Here is a 6,000-nt window from a genome sequence, read left to right as displayed (position 1 = left end):
ATCTAAACAATTGATGATATAATGAATTCTTCCGGTGTTACCTCCGTATCAGTTTGCAGAGACGAACAGTTTTTGTTAGCTTGGTTCTGCTGCTGTTGATTGTTATATTTTCCTTCTGTTCTATCAAGGCGTTTCGATTATCCGCGCTGAGTTTGGTGATGGGCTGACTGTTCACACACTTTTGCAAAATGGTTCTCCAAGCCACATTTGGCACACGTCTTTCCATACGCAGGGCACTTCCCCCTTGGGTGCTGGTTTACGCAGTATCGGCAACGAAATCCGTTGGCACTTTCCTTGGCACTGTGTGTTTTCCTAGTACTCGAAAACCCTTTACTGGAATTCAATAAGTTCACATGCGCTTGTGCTTGACTGGCTTCTGTTCCTTGCTGCATTTGAAAGGCCAATTTTCTTGCTGACTCCCGTGCTCGGCAAATTTCTACAGTTTTCTTTAGATCGAGTGTTGATTGGCACAACAACTGCTCTCTTGTGTCGTTGTCAACGATGCTAAACACTATCTGGTCTCTCAATAATGAATCTTGTTGCGTATCGTAGTTACACGATGCTATTAAACTTTTGAGGTCTAGCAAAAATTTGTCGAACGGCTCATCCACTGCTTGTCTGCGAGACATAAACTTGAATCTCTCGAACGTTTCACTTTTATGTGGCCGAAAGTGATTGTCAAATTGAAGAAGTACCGGATTGATTTTCAGTTTGTCTCCTTGATCAGCAAAAACGAACGAGTCATAAATTTTTGCCCCTTCGAGGCCCCCCACGCTGACTTGAACATCTTCGTCCTCCTTGTTTTTCTTTGTTGCCTTTAAAAATCAATTGAACTGGTTTTTCCACGAATCCCACTGTGAAGCTTGATCACTATCATCGAAGTTAAATGCTCCCGGAGGTCGAAGACCAAACTCTGCCATGATTGCACGGATATTTTCAGATTTACTTCTGACACCATGTAGTATATGAGTCTGCACTGCTCTATGTTCTGGTTGAGACTGGTTGTATTGTTCAAGCCCTCTACCGGACAACTAGTCAGTGTCAGCTGACTATGCAACACTAATGATAGCCTAATTGTAAAGAAAAAATTTGCTTGCAAGGTGGCTAGTTATGTGTTTTAATAACTTTCGGATACCTGATACATTGTCTGTTGGACCCATTAAACTTCGTCGAAGTAGGGGTGGTAGGGCGTGGTTGGAACACAAAACTGATTTTTGTTCTCTACGGTTAGAAAAATCGTCCAACTAGACAAAAAAATATATAGATTTGTAGCCAGTTATCTCAGCTACATGACAGTATTTTTTTTGGGTGGGTTCGGCAAAGATAAACATGTGCTATGTGTAAAAAACTGGAGGTACCCCAAGATGTTTCAATTGCTAATTCTGCTCGGCAATTGAAACAGTGCGTCTGGGCAATTGAAACGTGGGTTTTCCCATAAGAGAGCTCACGGTTTTATGAAGAAACTAGAATGACGATATCTCAGAATCTTGACTCGAGTTTACAATAGTTTAAATTTTAGAATATTTGTCAAGTTATATTACGTCGTGTTGATTCGTGGCCTTAGTCCGTTGGCATCGCACAGTTAAATATAGGTAAAATCCTCCATTATTAACCCATGTTTACTGAATAGTACTGTGTGGTGAAAATAGCTTCAGTGTATATTTCTTCCGTAAGTGCGTGCGTTCCAGTTTCAATTTAAAATTCCTAAATAAGTTAAATTCTCAAAATTCGGATTAGGCATTCGAACGTTTGGCTTGCCTGTGAGTCTTTTAATGCTTGGAAAAACGAACAGAAAAGTTTGAGCACCAATTGAATTACAATCAGTCAGTTCAAAAGGTTATAGACTCTTGAACTAGCAATTCCATCATTGGGAGGGCACCATACCCAGTCAGTTTAAGGTCACTACTATGAATTAATATAGGGTAAAAGAGCGAATTGGGACAGCGTTGGGCTAACAGCCTTTCTTATGGGGAATGTGTGGAAAGCCGATCTGCAAATTTCGGACAAAAACCCTAATTCATTGGACATTTCTGCTAATTCTGGACAGTCTTATTTTTCAAAACTAATTTATTCATTCCATTAGTTTTTAATTCTGAATCAAATAGCTTAAGACACCGAAGGTGTATTAGAAATATATTGTGTAATTTGTGTTTTCAACAACCAAAACAAAGAGCTGTCAAAAAGAGACATCGTTTTTTTCAGGCCTGGTAACTTGCGATCGAAACTCACCCCAAACATAAATTATTGATTTTTAAAATTGTATTAAACGCTTCTCTCTTTAAGTAGCTAATAGGCCATAGGTTCACTGGTAAAAAACGAAAAAATTCTTGTGCTTGAAATGTTCGAGAAAAAAAGCATTGAACTTCCCGTTAACACACCGTAATGTCTGAAATTTTAAACCGAAACTTTCCCTATCCTACCCAATATCGCCGTAATAATGTTCGTCGACTATTTCGTAACAATGCGGTGAAATTTGTTACTAACGTAGACATATAATATTCATTTAATTGGTGACTGATTTTAGTCTATTTTTCCAAAAGCTCCCATGACGCTAAATCTGGACAGCAGACTATATTGAAATGTATAAGTTGTATACAGTGCCGGTCCAGTTATAGAACCGGCCTGTGCGCGGTTCTATAACTGAATGGTTCTATAACCGAGCAGCCGATCTCAGAGCCACCTATCGTCGATTCTTTCATCACACAGATTTTGACAGTATGGGAATGTAAAAGCGAATAGCACAGGGATAGTGCTGATCTCTATGCAACTACCCAGAATAGGGGGAAGGGGGTTCTCATATTAGAATTTAATACCTCAACCATTCCTGCATTATTTTACCAACAAAAGGGTTCTACCACAAAGAGGATGCCCTATCAACGATTGGTCATTATATTAGATACAGTGCCGGTCCACTTCTAGAAACCCTTAGCTATGGAACCGGCTCGGTTATCGAACCGATTTTTCTTTGCCGTGTTTCAGCGCCCATAATTAATAAATGGAACAAAACCAAACAAAACGACGAGCAAAACGACACGAAAAGTGTCGTTTTGTAATACAGTTATTTAAAAATTCTGATAATATTAAAAGGCAAAGAGAAAAGTAGCACAATAAGTCATTTTGTTCTATCGTTTTCCGCCTGAATTCGTTTGGAAGGCTATTATTTTACGTAAAGTCATTAAACCAATTTGTGCTATTGTCTAAAATTGCTAAATCCAATTTCAATAACATGTGTTTGTACGTTTTAAAGTGCGTAATCCGATCATTCCTACCAAAAAATGGATTTAGTTCAAAATACAGCCAATGGCGGCGCTGAAACACGGCAAGGAAAAATCGGTTCGATAACCGAGCCGGTTCGTGGAGTAAGTGGACCGGCGTCGGTAAGTGGACCGGCACTGTACCAAAATTTTAAGATGTTCATAGCACAGTCATAAGGCTTTGGCGTGCTAATTTGAAAGTCGATGGCTCAACCCTACATAGTGACTGATTGTATTTCATTGCTTATACATATCAGCTCACTTTTTTAAATCATACGAATTTCTTTCTTTATTCAAGGGAGATTGTTAATTCATTTTAATCATCCAAAGCTAATATTTTCCCAATTACTATTACATCCCTGGGTTCGCCTAAATTCCGATTATAAATCAGAAACTTCGTCACCTTAGGCAGCTTACAACATTCATCTAACCTGTGATGGCAATTTTCATATTTTATACATAAGCTCCCATGGCACTAATTTGGGACATCAGACTATAAACTAAATAACGTTGGTAGGTTGTGTCTGTATTATCCATCAACAGTGGCATAGTCGTACGGTGTTAAAGTATCAACTCGAAGGTTGGTGGTTCAATACCAATTGGGGCTCATATTCAAATATTTATTTATTATTTGTAATTTTTAATCTTATTTTGTGAGATTTTATACAATCGCCAAAGACACTTTAAACAAACGTAATATCAACAAATCTTGGTATTAATAGATTCGTTTAAATGTTCTCCACAGGGCTGGTAAATATTTTATGAAAATCATACGACAATATTCATCTAACCAATGATTTAAATTCTTATGTTTTTTTACATAAGCCCCCCTGACGCCAGACTTACCGTCCGATTATTTTTTGAGCGATTATCGGTAGCAGACCTGCCGTAATCGCGATTGAAAATTAATCGCGATTGCGATTTCGATTAAAATTTTAATCGGCGATCAAATTATTTTAAAATAATCGAAATCGGCGATTAAAGTGGAAAAAAAATTAATTTTTAATCGCGATTATTTTTCGATTATTTAGCGACATCTATGAACGGTAGATGAGACTATATGAAAGTCTACTCATAGCTTTGTCATTTTTGTAGCAGATGCTTTTTTTAGAATTTTCACATGTTTCAATTTTTTCAATTGAAACAATGGCAAGTTATTTTCTTACTGCTAGATGGCGGTCAAAAATAATCGGAAAAACAATCGCTAAGAAATTTAATCGCCGATCAAATTTTTTCAACAGACGAATGATCGCCGATCATTTTTTTGCGAATATCGACGGCTACCGATGATCGCTCAAGAAATAATCGGACGGCAAGTCTGATCGGTAGCCGCTAAATAATCGAAAAATAATCGCGATTAAAAATTAATTTTTTTCCACTTTAATCGCCGATTTCGATTATCTTAAAATAATTTGATCGCCGATTTAAATTTTAATCGAAATCGCAATTGCGATTAATTTTCAATCGCGATTACGGCAGGTCTGCTGAATGAGTTCCGCGGGGCTTTTGTGGTTGCTGGGAACAAAGATATGTCAGAGTCATAGAAACCTGGTTGCTCTACGCTGTGTGTAAATGCTACAAGGGTTTGTGGTGACTTGTGGTCCCAATTTCACCGATTTTGTGGGCGGAGCTGGCAGCGACAAAGAGCCATCTGTTGACTAGAATTAGAGATATCCTGACATCCTACAGGAAAACCATAAGAAAACGACATATAACATCAGTTGAAAGGCCTAGTGAGTAGCACCTCCGATTGCACTGCGGGAGACCCGAGTTGCACTTCTTTTTTCCATTTCCTATCGTATGCTGGCCACGCGCTGCGCTAGGTTCCACTTTCTACTGTTTTTCCACTCATTGCAATTCTGTATTAAAATTTTATATTACGTAATTTTATATTAGTATTATATCTATTAAGCCTCTCTGACAATTAACTTATTTGCGCAAGAAGTATTGCGCGCTGACAGGCCGTTATTATAGTAGGCCATGCTTGAAAGACACGCTTGACTTGGCCATCCGACTACTCTAAGTACAAACCGCTGGAGTAATCGAAGAGTCATTTGGAAGCTGATCCTTCCCCGTCAACAAGGCTGCGTCGTGTTCTAGGGTTGGTGTACAAGGCTTATTTAACAGTCGTGAATTATTTCTCACGCTTCTAGCTCCATCAAAAATCCCTGTAGTGGCTGCCTACTCTTGTGGATACTATTTTTGGAGGTCGAGAACCTTGCTGTTTCCATTTGTCTGCCACTGCCTGCTGCTGGAGGATTTTTTGTTGCCATTGTAAGCCATTGCAGCTCTGCCTAGACCAAGGTCGCCATCAGTTACGATTGCCCATGCTGACTCACTGAAAGCGACGTCTATGTGTTCATTAAAATTATGTTTTCTCTCATGATCAGAGTAGTGGTCACTGGTGGACTGAAAATTGCGAGCAGGATCATCAGAAATGGTGCCATGAAAGTTAGGTACCTTGCCGGTTGTCTCCTGTTACGCACGGGCCTTTCAGATGGCTGAATACTGATCTGTGTGGGAGGTTGTACCGTGACGTCAGAAGTTGTTGTATGTTCAGCAATTGTTCCTTCGTCGTCTGCTAATGTTTGTGGGCTAGCTACGACGGGTACATCTTGTTCTTCATTCTCGAGATTTTCTTGTTCTTAAAAACGCTACATGCGAATGACGTACAATATTCGTTTTTTCCTCATTCGGTTTTCGATACTACTTTATAGTCCACAGGCGTGGTTTTCTTTTACATCTT

This window comes from Daphnia carinata, chromosome 3 (assembly GCF_022539665.2).
Source record: "Daphnia carinata strain CSIRO-1 chromosome 3, CSIRO_AGI_Dcar_HiC_V3, whole genome shotgun sequence".
In the NCBI taxonomy this organism is placed as follows: Eukaryota; Metazoa; Arthropoda; class Branchiopoda; order Diplostraca; family Daphniidae; genus Daphnia; species Daphnia carinata.
This window is presented reverse-complemented; position numbering follows the sequence as displayed.